Source organism: Lactuca saligna, chromosome 4 (genome assembly GCF_052625555.1).
Source record: "Lactuca saligna cultivar CGN05327 chromosome 4, ASM5262555v1, whole genome shotgun sequence".
Classification (NCBI taxonomy): Eukaryota; Viridiplantae; Streptophyta; class Magnoliopsida; order Asterales; family Asteraceae; genus Lactuca; species Lactuca saligna.
In genome coordinates, this window is record NC_136420.1 from 69,823,097 (window position 1) to 69,837,074 (window position 13,978).

Genomic DNA, 13,978 nt, shown 5'->3' on the forward strand with positions numbered 1-13,978 from the left:
TATGGATTAAATAAACTCTTTATATTTTATTGTAGTCGTCGTCTTCATCGTTGGGTTCCTGAATATTGTACATATATTCCATTAAATCATTGTGAATGTTGTTATACATACATCGACTTTTGAATCTCTATTACTCTGATATTACCCTGATAAATATTGTTGACAAATCATGTGGTACTTCAAAGTTCAAACTGTGGATAATGTTCTTAAACATTTTATATATATATATATATATATATATATATATATATATATATATATATATATATATATATATATATATATATATATATATATATATATATATATATATATATATATATATATATGGGAAAAGGGAATATGCATTACAGCCCTACCTAAGCTTAGGTACTAAACCTCTTGAAAATACATTGTTTTACTATATAAAGATTACGGTTAATGGATTCACGATTAATATTTCAAGATGTAAATTCAAGATCGACACAATAGGGTTTAGGGTTTAGGGTTTAGATTTAGGATTTAGGGTTTAAGTTTAGGGTTTAGGGTTTCGGGTTTAGATTTAGGGTTTAGTGTTTATGTTTAGGGTTTAGGGTTTAGGATTTAGGGTTTAGGGTTTAGGGTTTGTGGTCAATTTACTTCATACGAAAATTCAGGTGTGACACTAAATATCAACTATCCACGAAGATTGTTGATGTTATTGGATCCGACAAGAAATGCATACAAAAACACAAATTGATTGATTCAATTGCTTTTATAATTATTGTCATGACTCCATGATCGTTATGCATTCATATGCTACTTCTTAGCTCCTAATTAAAGCATGTGCTTTTTTTCCATGGACGCGAACTTTCTGTTTCATTTTCCAAATGCATTGTTGCTTCTTACATGACTGTTGTGAAAAGAATATCGTCAGCTGAGGATGACGAGGCTGGTGATAATGATGAAAATAAATTCATTTTAATGGTTTTCTATTTTTTTTTATGAAATTCGAGAGTGAAATTGTTGTATCAAATGAGTGTGTGCAATGAGTCTAATATGAATAAGTCTAAAATTAGAAGAAAAAAAATATGAATTTTCAGCGTCATAGCAGCATGAACAGATTCATGGAGCACCACGTATCTTAAAATCACATGTAAGGGGTGGTGTTCACATTTTGACCAACTTCCACATCAACATCACACCTCACGTGTGATGCTCATTCCCATTAGCCTTATCTGATGACCATTATTCTCTCCTCATACACCGTTGGCTTCCTATCCCATCACCCCTTCACTTTCCATTCACCCTTTTTTTTTACGTAGCCTCTCTGTAGCATCCAAATCTTGAGGTACATTTTTTATTCATAGTTTGACTGTTTGGAGTTGCCACTGTTGGGTTTTGAGCATACTAACACCCCTAAGTGTACATGCAACCCTAAATACCTTGGATCTATGTTTTCTCTATTATACATACACATATGAATATTCCAAGGTATTACCCTATCTAGCATACAATCTGTACTACGATAACAAAAAACTAGATAGAATACATACCTTGTTGTTGTAACTTGTCTTAATGAAGCTTGAGTGCCTAGTGCCCCAAGTGTGACACCTCAAATGATTCACACAACACCATGAACACTTGGAATAACCATGAGAAGAAGACACTCCAAGCTCAAATTGACTAGCCCTCACATATGTATCACTTGTGTCAATTTCTTGAGCTAAAGGGGTCCTTATATAGTGTGCACATTAGGGTTACACCATGTAACCCATGACTTTACCCATTCCTTATGTTCCATGGGTTTTAACCTCCATGGAGTATCCATGGGCCACCACATGGGTTAAACCCAACATAAGGAATATTGGATCATAAGTCCATATATATAAGAATGAATGATTTACACAATCAATCCTCTTATATTTAATTAGTCTCTTTTGATCACTAAATTAAGTCCAAATTAATTCTTGATCAATACTAATTAAATAACATGATTCCATATTAATATATTAGAACTTATAATATATTAATGTGTCACAAATGTCTTCTTCTCACAAAACGATCTATCCAAATGTCCCAATGCCATGCAACCCAAATGGACCATGCCAAGTCGGGTCAAGTCTTACCAATTATAGTTATGGACTTAGACATTGATCCAACAGCCATGTCGTGGTTAAGGATCACCACGACATGATGAGGCATTTTTAGTCGCGACCTTCTTTTGACACGCCACAATGTGGAAGTCTATGGGTCACGGTGTGGCCGCCGCTAGTGACTTAAACCTTAATTTTTTGGGTTTGCATCATATTTAAAGGAATGAGGAGGCTAGGGTTTTCTCATCGTCAACCTCTATCACTCTCCTAAGCCCTGAAAAAGCCGTGATCCCTTTCCTCCATTTTCGAAGTTCATTTTGGTTCTTTTGGAAGATTTTGAAGGAAGAAGAAAGAAGAAGTAGGCCAAGATCTAGTAAGCAAGTTTCCATTTCCCATTCTAACACACTTTTGGACCTCTATAAGTGTCTAAGACTTAACCATTATGTTGTTAGGTTGCTATATCTTTAGTTTTGTCCCATATTCTTCGTATTCTTGTTAGTTAGGATGGTGAGATCCCATAAAGGTTGCAACTTTATGAATCTTTGAGATCTTTAGAGTAGTTAATGGTTTGAATATGAAGTATGGCTGGATTTTGAACCATGCATGGGATTTTGGTCATAATCCGCTTTTTTGACCTTATATGAGCTAAAGGCATGGATTGGACATGCATGTCTATAAAGCACAAACTTTTATGTTAGGTTTAGTGATTAGAGACTGTACTGGAATTGATTGGCTAAGAACTTTAGAGACTAAGTGCTTAATGGTTAATTCTATGTCATGTTTTGCCTTTTTGGACCTAGGGTTTGAGATCTTGATCTCTTGGAGAGTCTTAAGGGATAAAGTTGGAAATTTTATCCATCAAGACCATAGAAAGGGATAGATATGAGCTTTGGAGATCTTGGAATCTAAGGAAATTACTTAATCCATTAAGTTGTTAAGAATCTAGTGCATATGGCGTGACCCTAGGTTTCCACGACGTGGTGACTGGGGAATCATCGTTTGTTTTGTCGTTTGTGGGCCACGACGTGGCAGTCGACAAAATTCAACTTTAACCGTTGACTTTTGACTTGATGTAACGTTTGGTTCTTGGTACGCATTTAACTTATTTATTTATTTATTTTGAAAGAGGGAATCGACGAGTTGGTGGACCTAACTTGTCAAGTGGAGGGCAGTTTATGTGCGGGGTTTGAGCTACCTACTTGACGAGTCAAGAGCCCTCGACTCAACGAGTAGCTCGACCATAGTGAAACCTTAATCTCATGGTTTTGCACCCTATTAAAGCTCCTTAACCCCCACTTATTGGCCTCATTTACAGCCTCTTTGTCCTAAACCCTAATCCACAAAACCATGGAGTTTTCTTTGAGAGTGTGAGCCATTTGAGTGATCTTGGTGTACGTTGAAGCTTGTAGAAGAAGAAAAAGATAGAGGGCTCAAGATGGGAAGAGTAGATCTAGGAACTACACTCCATTTGCTACACTTTCTGGTAATCAAGCTCTTATCTTGGCTATTAGTTCATTAGATCTCTTTATGTCCTCTTTATGTGGTATTTTGGTCAAAGAATGATGGCCTTTGGAGAATGATCGATCCAAGAGGGTAATCTTCTAGATCTAAGACCTTGAAGGGCTGGAATGGCATAAAGGTGAAACTTTATGTCATTAGAGCCCCATGTAAGCTTTAAGGACATCATTATGGCCTTTTGGAGCCCAAAAGGCCATGCATGGATGCTAGCTCGAGACTTTATGTATTTAAGTGGTATCTAGGCCCTAGATCTAGTTTTCATGCTTTGGTTTGGGATATTAAGGCTTTTTAGACAAGATCTACGTCCTAAAAGAATTAGGGTTTTAGCTAAACCCTTCAAAGGGCTATCAACGGGTAAAGTTGGAAACTTTACCCTTAGAAAGATCATTTCTAGTGAACAAGTGAAGCATGGACTTAGGATCTAGAGAACATGTGCTTAATATGTTAAGATGGCCAAATAGACAGAGGGACTCATCGAGTCCATAAGGGAATTCGATGAGTCGGGTCATGTTGTCCCGTTTCAGTTTAAAGTAGAACTCAACGAGTCTGTAGAGGGACTCGACGAGTTGATTCACCAAGTCATGACTATGAGCAGCTCGATTGGACTCGATGAGTCGGGGGAGCAACTCGACGAGTTGAGTCGCGATTCCAGGATATCTCAATTAAAGAGCTCGATGAGTTGAAAGGTTGACTCGGCGAGTTGGTCAACCTAAAAGGTTGACCTTGACAAGAACGTTGACTTTGACCAAGAGGTAAAATGGTCATTTTACCTTTAGAAGGATTTTTTGTTTTTGAGTAAATGTTTTGTGAATGTATAGTCGGGGAGTCGCTGGAAAAGCCATCGGAAATTCCTGACTCGAGTTATCAGCATCCAGTTGGAGAGGTGAGTTTTCCTTCAGTATGAACGGGTTCAAGGCACCAATTTCGGTCCGTTTATGTATGTTAGCGTATACTATACTTCGGTCCGATCCTGGGGGTAGCCCAATGCAGATTATGTGTTCTGGCCTTCGGTCCAATGTCGGCGCGGTCCTGAGAAGTGTATATGTATGATTGATGTCTTTGTGATTCATGCATGTTGTGTGTTATGTGTTCTGGGCCTAAGTCCGATATTGGGGAAAGCCCGATGCATGTTAGCTTATATGTTATGTTTTATGTGTTCTGGGCTTCAATCTGATGTCGGGGAAAACCCGATGTATTTTATATGCTTATGTTATACGATTACATTATGTGCTTATGATATATGATATGCTATGTGAATGTCGAGGCAAGCCCGATGTCGGGAGAGGCCCGATGCCAGATGTGGTCTGGTGTCGGGGTAAGCCCTCAGCCGTGTTCATCCCGATGCAGCTGGGTGAAGTCCCAAAGTTTGGGTTACATGTTATGTGTATGGTATGTGGTAGTTTAGGGGAGCTCACTAATCTTCATGCTTACAATTTTTAGTTTTGGTATGGATTCACCAACATTATGTTGACCTTTCAAAAACCACATGTATTATTAGGAGACTGAACCCAGATGAAGAGGGAAGTAACCCCGGTGATGCAGCTTGAAGTCTATGTGTTTTACTATTGTACTTTGCTTTTGTGGCCTATTTCTACCTCGAACAACTTTATAATATATTTTATTTAATGAATAAAAAGTGACGTTGTTTAATGTATCAATGTATTATTCAATGTATGTCTATGGCCTGAAATCCAACATTCTAACGTCTCACAACCCGACTTTTCCGCCACCAACCGAGGGTGTAACAGATTGATATTGGAGCTTTAGATTATAGCAAACTTGTAATTACTTAGGAAATACAACTATAATCTAGGGCTACACTCTAATTAGGTTTAACCCTTTAAGCCTAATACATTAAAAAGTATTAATATTAACTACAATACTTCGTGACTACTTGCGGGAGAGGTGACTAGTTTGAACTATCTCTTGGGTTGTTGGATTTCAGAACGATTAAATGTTAAAATGGTCCCACCCTCTGGTACTTCTCACCTGGCAGATCCTTATTTGATATTCTTGGAGTATGAAACCCCATAAATTAATAAAATACACACAATCAAACAAAGATTTAAAGATATAGAGCAATATAAATACGCTGATATAAATATATCTACTACCTACAAACACAAATCCACAAAACAACAACTCAAGAATTTAGGTCAAAAATAGTATTTATAGTTGGTATAGTATAGCAGTCATACCACAACTAGACCACAGAATGTGCAACAAGTTTTATTATGGTCCGACCGATGCATGGCCAAACTTGGATATGGTGTTTGGCAATCTAAATGCTTGAGGATTTCTGGATTGTATGTTTAGTTTCAAGGATTCTGCACTTGGAGATTTATTTTTAGAGGCTTCTACGTCTGAGCATTTCTGGCTTAACTACATCTACACTCGACGATTATTGGCTTAGGAACCACTATTCGTGACTTACGACATAGTAGTGAGACTCAAGACTTATGGGTACTATCTATTACAGACATATAATTGGATTTTACATTGTATTTAATTGATCTTCACATCTCTCATAAACATCTTTCCTTTTTGATGTCTTATGCGGGTTTTCGCGAGAGTATGGAAGGCATAGAATCATGGAGTGCAGCTTCCCTAACAGCAGAGGAGCATGTAGTACATGGTGCTTCTGATCCTACCGACACCCCAGAGATGAGCATGGCTTCTGAGGAAGAGCCTATGAAGGACAATGATAACACAAAACCTGAAGATACTCCAGACGAGCACCCTTCCGAGCTTGTTTATTCACTAGTCTACACACCAGCTGGACTTTAGCTTCTCAGCTCATATTATGAGCTAAATGAGGATGAGGAGGATACTGCCACCTTGTTGAAGATCTCACTTCCCCGACACACTCATTCTCATCGATCTTTCAGAGTATACACTGCTCGTACTCTGGTGAAACAAACTTCGATAAATACTATTGCTATCCTCTCTCAATAGAGAGCAGCATCCTCACCAACATCACCACCGCCAACAAAGAAACTGTGTGGGGACTACATATGGATGCTCCAAATTAGAGCATGGAGACAAGAGGAAGATATCGGCTCGCACTTTGAGGTAGGGGAGTCCGTTACTTTGCCTACCCTTACGTTGAACACTCCAATCGAATAGACTATCTCCTTCCTTGTACCATAGACTTCCCATCACTCAGATTGTATAGGAGCGATGGAATCCGAGCTCTTTCTTTTAAGGATGAACCTGAGGTAACTAATAAAGAGGGTATAGAATCTTGAGGAGGAGAAGGATGTGATGGAGATGAGGATCCTACTTACTCAAGACCAGTTACAAGAGGTGAGGGATGAGGCTCAGTTTCATCATCACGTTTTAGAGGAGGTGGTTAGTCACACCGACAGGTCAAAATGTTAGGTAGAGACGGAAGAGTTGAGGATTTCATTTTATGATGTTTGGATAAATTGTGTTTATAGAAAGCTAGTTCAGTTAACGACACTTTTGATTGTGTTCTATGGATATTAGGTGTTTCCCTAGCACAATGGCTAGGATGGACATGTTTATACTTTTCGGTTAGTGTACTAGAAAAGCTCGCTAAATATACTTGTTTATTTTGTAACTGCAGAGCTTTTCTTTGTGTGTGGTACTTTAGGAGAACTCACTAAGCTTTGGTTTATAGTTTAAGTTTTATGTTTCAGGTACTTCAGATGATCGGGTCAAGGCGAAGGCTTGATCGTGCATATCCTTCAAATTTTATGGGATCTGATCTTGGAATACTCTAATTTGTGATTTTAACACTTTGGAAACTATTTTTTGTAAACATTCAAGGTTTTTGGTTGGTATCAAAGCCTTGGTTTAAGAGAATTGGATGAACATTCGTGTGAATCCATAATAAAACTAAGGATCTGTAAAAAAAATTCAAATTTGTTTTCAAAGGTAACCAAAGAAGGATGAGATGTGTATAATTAGTCAGAGCAAGAAAGTGTACCCTAAGATACCTACACTGTTATTTTCTTATAATGATTATAATAGAACTTCATGCTAGTTGTAGGGTGGGGATCCTCAGGAATTGCATGATTGAATTTCCTGAATTATGATGCCTTATTTCCTATAGAGTTTTTATGCTTGATTGTTTCTTGCTTGATATTTAGTAGGGACCTTTTAGGTTTGAATTAACTACTAAATGAATACATTAAGTCACATGATGAAAAGGTTAAATAATATTTTAGTGAGGGATTTGACCCTATTTTTCAACTCATGTTTGAGTCTAACTGTTGTAGGGTTGAGTCTTTTTAATATATGGTTATTTAAGTTATGTTGCATGCGATTATATTCATGAAGTAGTTAACTGGAAATAATGGGGGTCTTTTGGAAGCTGATGGTAGGGTGAGGTGGGGATCCTAGGATAGCCTACGAAGTCTTGTAGTATGAATGGTGTGTTATATAGTGGATTTTTGGTAGTATCATTATGAGGAGGTAAATTAGAAGATTCGAGATGATTCTTGAGGAAAGTATGGATAGGTATGTAAGGTATTATTGGTTCCATACTACTTAAAGCATAGGATCCATACTCGAATGGAAGGAAGTCATGAGGATTCTATGGAGCTGGTTGAGGGTAGATGGCAAGGTTGATACCGTGATTCGTGACAGTGTTTCTGTATCTTGGTTGGTTTAGCCTACTGCTCGACAGCAAGGGCCCGAAGGGTACCAGGGTTGGTTCAACCTTCTGCTCGTGGTGGTTCGTACCCCAAGTGAGGGAGATCTTACCATTTATGGAGAGGGTACCAGGGTTGGTTCAGACTTTTGCTCGGTAGCGAGGGCTTGAAGGCTTATTGCGTATGGGTGCTCAGGTTACTTGGCATATGTGGTAAATACTTGTGTATAGCCGAGTCATTCAGTATCCGATGTTCCAATAGTTTGGGAATTCCTGTAGGATTTTCCTGGTATAGCACCAGAGAGGCAGGTGGACTTTACGACCGATCTGATCCCTGGTGCATCCCCGATCGCCAAGGCACCTTATCGCCTTGCACCTCTAAAGATGCAAGAGTTATCATCTAAGCTTTAGGATCTGTTAGGAAAACAGTTCATTCGACCGAGCAGTTCGCTTTGGGGGTGCCGAATCTATTTATGAAAAATAAGGATGGTACCTATTGGATGCGTACATATTATCAGGAGTTGAACAAGTTGAAAGTGAAAAATCATTACCCACCCTGATGATTGATGATCTTTTTGATCAACTATAGGGTGCATGTTGGTTCTCCAAGATTGATTTGAGGTTAGGGTATCATTAGATGAGAGTTAGAGAAGAGGGTGTAGAGAAGACACCTTTCCGCACTCGTTATGGCCATTATGAGTTTATGGTAATGCCATTTGGGCTCACCAACAAACCTGCATCATTCATGGATCTAATGAAGAGGGTGTGTACATTGATGCTCGATCGGTCCGTTATTGTATTAATCGATGACATCTTGGTCTACTCCAAGACCATGGAGTTACATGAGGAGCATTTGCATGAACTCCTAGAAGTTATGAGGAAGGAGAGGTTATATGCCAAGCTCTCTAAATGCGAGTTCTGGCTGCATCAGGTTTAGTTTTTGGGTCACCTCATCAGCCAGGATGGGATATTGGTCAACCCGGCCAAAGTAGATGCAATTATGCAGTGGGAGATTCTTACCACTCCCTTAGAGATCAGTAGTTTTCTGGGTTTCGTTGGGTATTATCAGAGATTCATCTATGATTTCTCCAAGATTGTTGTTCCTCTCACCCATTTGACTAAGAAATTTGTGGATATTATTTAAGGTCCTGAGATGCAGGTGGAATTTGAGACTTTATGGAAGAGACTATGTTAGGCTCCACTATTGACCCTTCCAGTGGGCGTTGAGGATATGGTAGTATATTGTGATGCCTCCATCATCGGGATGGGCACGACACTTATACAGAAAGGTAGAGTGATTGCTTATGCATCACGTCAGTTGAAGCCTTATGAGGGCAACTACCCTACTCATGATTTGGAGTCGGGGTCCGTGGTTTTCGCCCTCAAGATTTGGATACATTACATGTATGGGGTCCATTGGACCATCTATCTAGACCACAAGAGTTTGAGATACCTCATGGATTAGCCTAACCTGAATATGTGGTAGATGAGGTGGCTTGACATGGTCAAGGATTATGATTGTGTGATCTTGAACCACCCAGGTAAGTCCAACATGGTGGTCGATGCATGGAGTCATTAAGTGTTAAGTGCACCTATTGGAGACATATGCATGAGGGTGACAATTGCCTCCTTAATCTTAGAGATGGTTAGGAAGGTATAGACAGAGGGAATCAAGGAAGAGAACTAGAAGAGAGAGAATATCAAAGGGTAGTTTGCTACTTTTCTCAAGGACAATAGAAGATTGTTAAAATAGTGTGGTAGGGTATGGATTCCCGATACTGGGGGCATGAGACAATTTTTTATGGATGAGGCTCACAAGTCTCGACTTTCTATATATATATATATATATATATATATATATATATATATATATATATATATATATATATATATATATATATATATATATCCTAATTCAACAAAGATGTACCAGGACTTGAGACTTAGCTATTTGTGGCCCTCCATGAAGAGGGATATTGTAGGATATGTATAGAGGTGCTGCACTTGTAGAAAAGTCAAGGCCGAGCACCAGATTCCTCACGATAAGCTACATCCCTTGGAGATTCCCGTTTAGAAATGGGAGCAGATTTCTATAGATTTCATCACAAAGTTACCCTGGACTCTCTATGGTTTGGATGCTATCTGGGTGATTGTTAATAGATTGAACAAAAATGCACATTTTCTTGCAATTCAAGAGAGTTCATCAGCCGAGAAATTGGCAGATATCTACATCCGGGAGGTGGTCTCTCATCATGGGGTGTCGGTTTCCATAATATCATACATGTATGTTCTTTTTACTACCATATTCTAGAAGAAGTTTCATGAGGAGTTGGGTATGAGGTTACATTTCAACACTGCTTATAACCCTCATACCGACGACCAAGTGAGCGTACGATTCCAACACTAGAAGATATGTTGAGGGCTTGCATTATTGATTTTGGTAGGAGTTGGGATACCTACCTTCATTTGGCAGAATTCTCATACAATAATAGTTATTACACCAGTATTGGAGCACCTCCCTTCGAGCACCACTACGGGAGGAAGTGTCACACCCGAATATGTTAGGGTGAGGTCGGATAGAGGATCATGGAGAGAACTATGGTAGTGATCCAAACTATAGAGATGATTCAGCATGTTAGATAAATACTATAGACAGATAAAAGCTGAAAAAAAGTTATGCAGACCGTCGACTATCTAAGTTGGAGTTGCATGTTGGGGACATGGTTTTATTGAAGGTGTCACCATGGAAGGGCATGATATGCTTCAGGAAGCCGGACAATTTGGGACCCTAATTCATTTTTCCATTTTGTTTGATTGCCAGGGTAGGCAAGGTGGCTTCCTGGTTGGATCTACCGGAGGAGCTTAGTCAAATCCGTAACACTTTCTACGTTTTTGAGTTATGGAAATTCGTGGTTGACGATACATTGGTAGTACCACTAGATGATATCTAGTTCAACGAGTGTTTAAACTACATTAAGAGGCCGATAACGATTATTGATTGGAAGATGAAGGTCTAACAAGGAGGTTCCATTGACCAAGGTGCATTGGTGTTATCGAAAGGGCTTTAAATAGACTTGGGAGCTGGAGTCAGAAATGAGGGAGCATTACCCGAAGTTTTTCACTGCTGTTGAATGCAAGGACGAAGTCTGATCTAAGTGGGGGACAATTGTTACACTCGAGTCCAAGTAAATTTTCCCTCCCGATCCTCTAATTTAGAAAGTTGGAGTTTTGGCCCTTACGCAGGGCATACCTGGATGGTACGCTAGGTGTAAGGAGGTTAAGTTGAAACGATGTTGTTTTGAGGAGTATGTTGGGAATACTCTGAGTACGTAGGGCGTACTCTGTCTAGACACAAACCTTCATTTTTAGGGTTTCGACCATATATATTGCACCTTAAGTCCCATTCCCTCACCGCATTTCCAGCCGCCATCATTTCAAACGTTGTCCCTTGAAAACCATATCCCCATTTTTGCATTTTAATCCTTGAAATTGTCTTCTTGTGTGTTTCAAAGGAAGAAGAAGGTGGTACTGAAGCATGGAAGCTAGAAGTGTAATGACCAAAAAATTAAGACCAAAAAATTCATTTTTAAATTAATAAAACTGTAATCCAAAACTTCATCATGAAACCAATGTGGAACAAAGTGTATCAATACATCATAAAATATCAGCATACATCACAAATTAAGGAATAATGTGGTGTTTGCTCTGTAATCATCTCAAGCTCTTCCCTTTCGAACCATAAGCACCTGAAACATAAACTAAAAACCGTAAGCAAAAAAGCTTGGTGAGCTCCCGAAACTACCGCATACCATACATATAAACACATACTAGGTCTTACGGTTCATCGGGCCCTGCTTAGTGTACAAATTTGTCCGTCATTAGGCTCGCCTGGTATACACATATAATCATATGGATACATGTGATAATCATAAAGACAATAACATATAATATTGTCATCAGCCCCCACCCGGCGCCGGGCCTTGCCCAGTAAGTATATAATCACATAACACATGCAAGAGTCATGCAGACATCTAGCACCCTATTATAATAAACCATGGGCCAAATTTGGTGCCTTCGACCTCTAAACACAATGAGGAAACTCACATCAAACTGCTGAATCACTCATATAAATCTGTTGGCTGGTACGATAAATCCCCGCACTATCAATAGCAATAACATCCAACTATTAATTGTATCCTAATCCATAACCACCAGTCTAATCTATTGGTCCCATAACCAATGTAAAATACCATTTTACCCTTTATCTATCTTGGCCCAAGGCCGAGGCCCAATTTAACTACTATGAAGGCCCAGATTCTACTTGGAAACCCAAGACCCAATTATAGCCCAACATGCTAGTCCAAAGTCCAATACAGAAGTATGATGATCCAATAAGGCCCAAACAACGAAAGCCCAAACATTGGTCCAATACCGAAAACATCAAGTCCAAGGCCCATTTGCTGAGTATGTGGGGCGTACACAACTCATACGCTTAACGAATTCCATCTGGGGCTAGTACGCTCAGCGTACCATCTAGGTATGCCCTGTGTACTCCCCAGTGTGCCATTTCACTCTATTAAGCACTTAGCCCGCTAAGTCCTTCATCTAAACTCTCAAATATTATCCTAAAGATGACTTATCATGTAAAGTTGGCAAATTCACGTGCATTCATGGCTTAACGGGGCTCAAGAGCTCAAAAATAGCTTAACAAAGGTCTTAACACATGCATGGGTCAAGATACACCATAAAGCTTGCATTTTATGCATAAGGGACCCTTAAACGTCCAGATCTGAGGGCTAAGCTTCTAAAACAATATTTACTCACAAGGACCAACCAAAATGGACCAAAATAAGCCACAAACAAACCTAAACTAGATCTCTATGGTCTACTCCAATGGCACGAAATGATGATGCTAAATTTGGATCTCTATGGTCTACTCCAATGAATGAGTCTTTAACCTCCTTCTACCACTTCAAAATGCACAAGAACACACCAAAAATTATTCACAAGAGCTCAAAAGTGCAGAAAAGGGCTAAGGGTGAGATTAGGGTTTATAAGATATGGAGGCTGGTCTAAAATGTCAAGGAGGTGAGTTTAAGATTCTTAAATATGGAACAAACCCTAAAAATTAGGGTTTGTCCCAGGCTTGCATACGCAATGCGTATTCCACACATGACCAGTGTATATGGATGGGATCCATGATCATTAGGAGGATAACAAGCTAAGCGTACTCATAGAGTACGCCCCACGTTCTAGCAAAGCACCATATTGAAAACAATTTAACATGAGGGGATAAAAGTGGAACTTGCTGAAACTTGAATATTACAAGAAGCAAACTTCGATCTGGAAGTCTTGCATCATCCTCAACCTCCAGAAGGTATAAAGTTCCCACCTTGATGATTAAGTTGTTAGATATAGCTTGCATGGTGATAATATGAGCTTTTGTCCCCAAATATGGCATTTCTTGTACATGGATTTCTATTTAACTTTTGGGTTGTCCTTTAGGGCGTCTTTCCATGTTTTGAGTCATAAAAATATGATCTTGGCCCCTAAGATTCTTCCATGCAAGTCATTAAAAGCTTTGTGGTTAAGAAGAGTTAGGGTTTGATGTTGGGATTGTTCTAGGCATGTAAATCATAAAGTTGGAAACTTTATGGTTTAGGATATGTTTCAAGACTAGATCTAAGACTTGGATGAAATGAATTAAAGGATTTAGTCCTTAAAAGTTGGAATTTTAATCCCTCAAGTACACTGGGCATACCTGGACGTACGCTGTTAGATGCCCGAT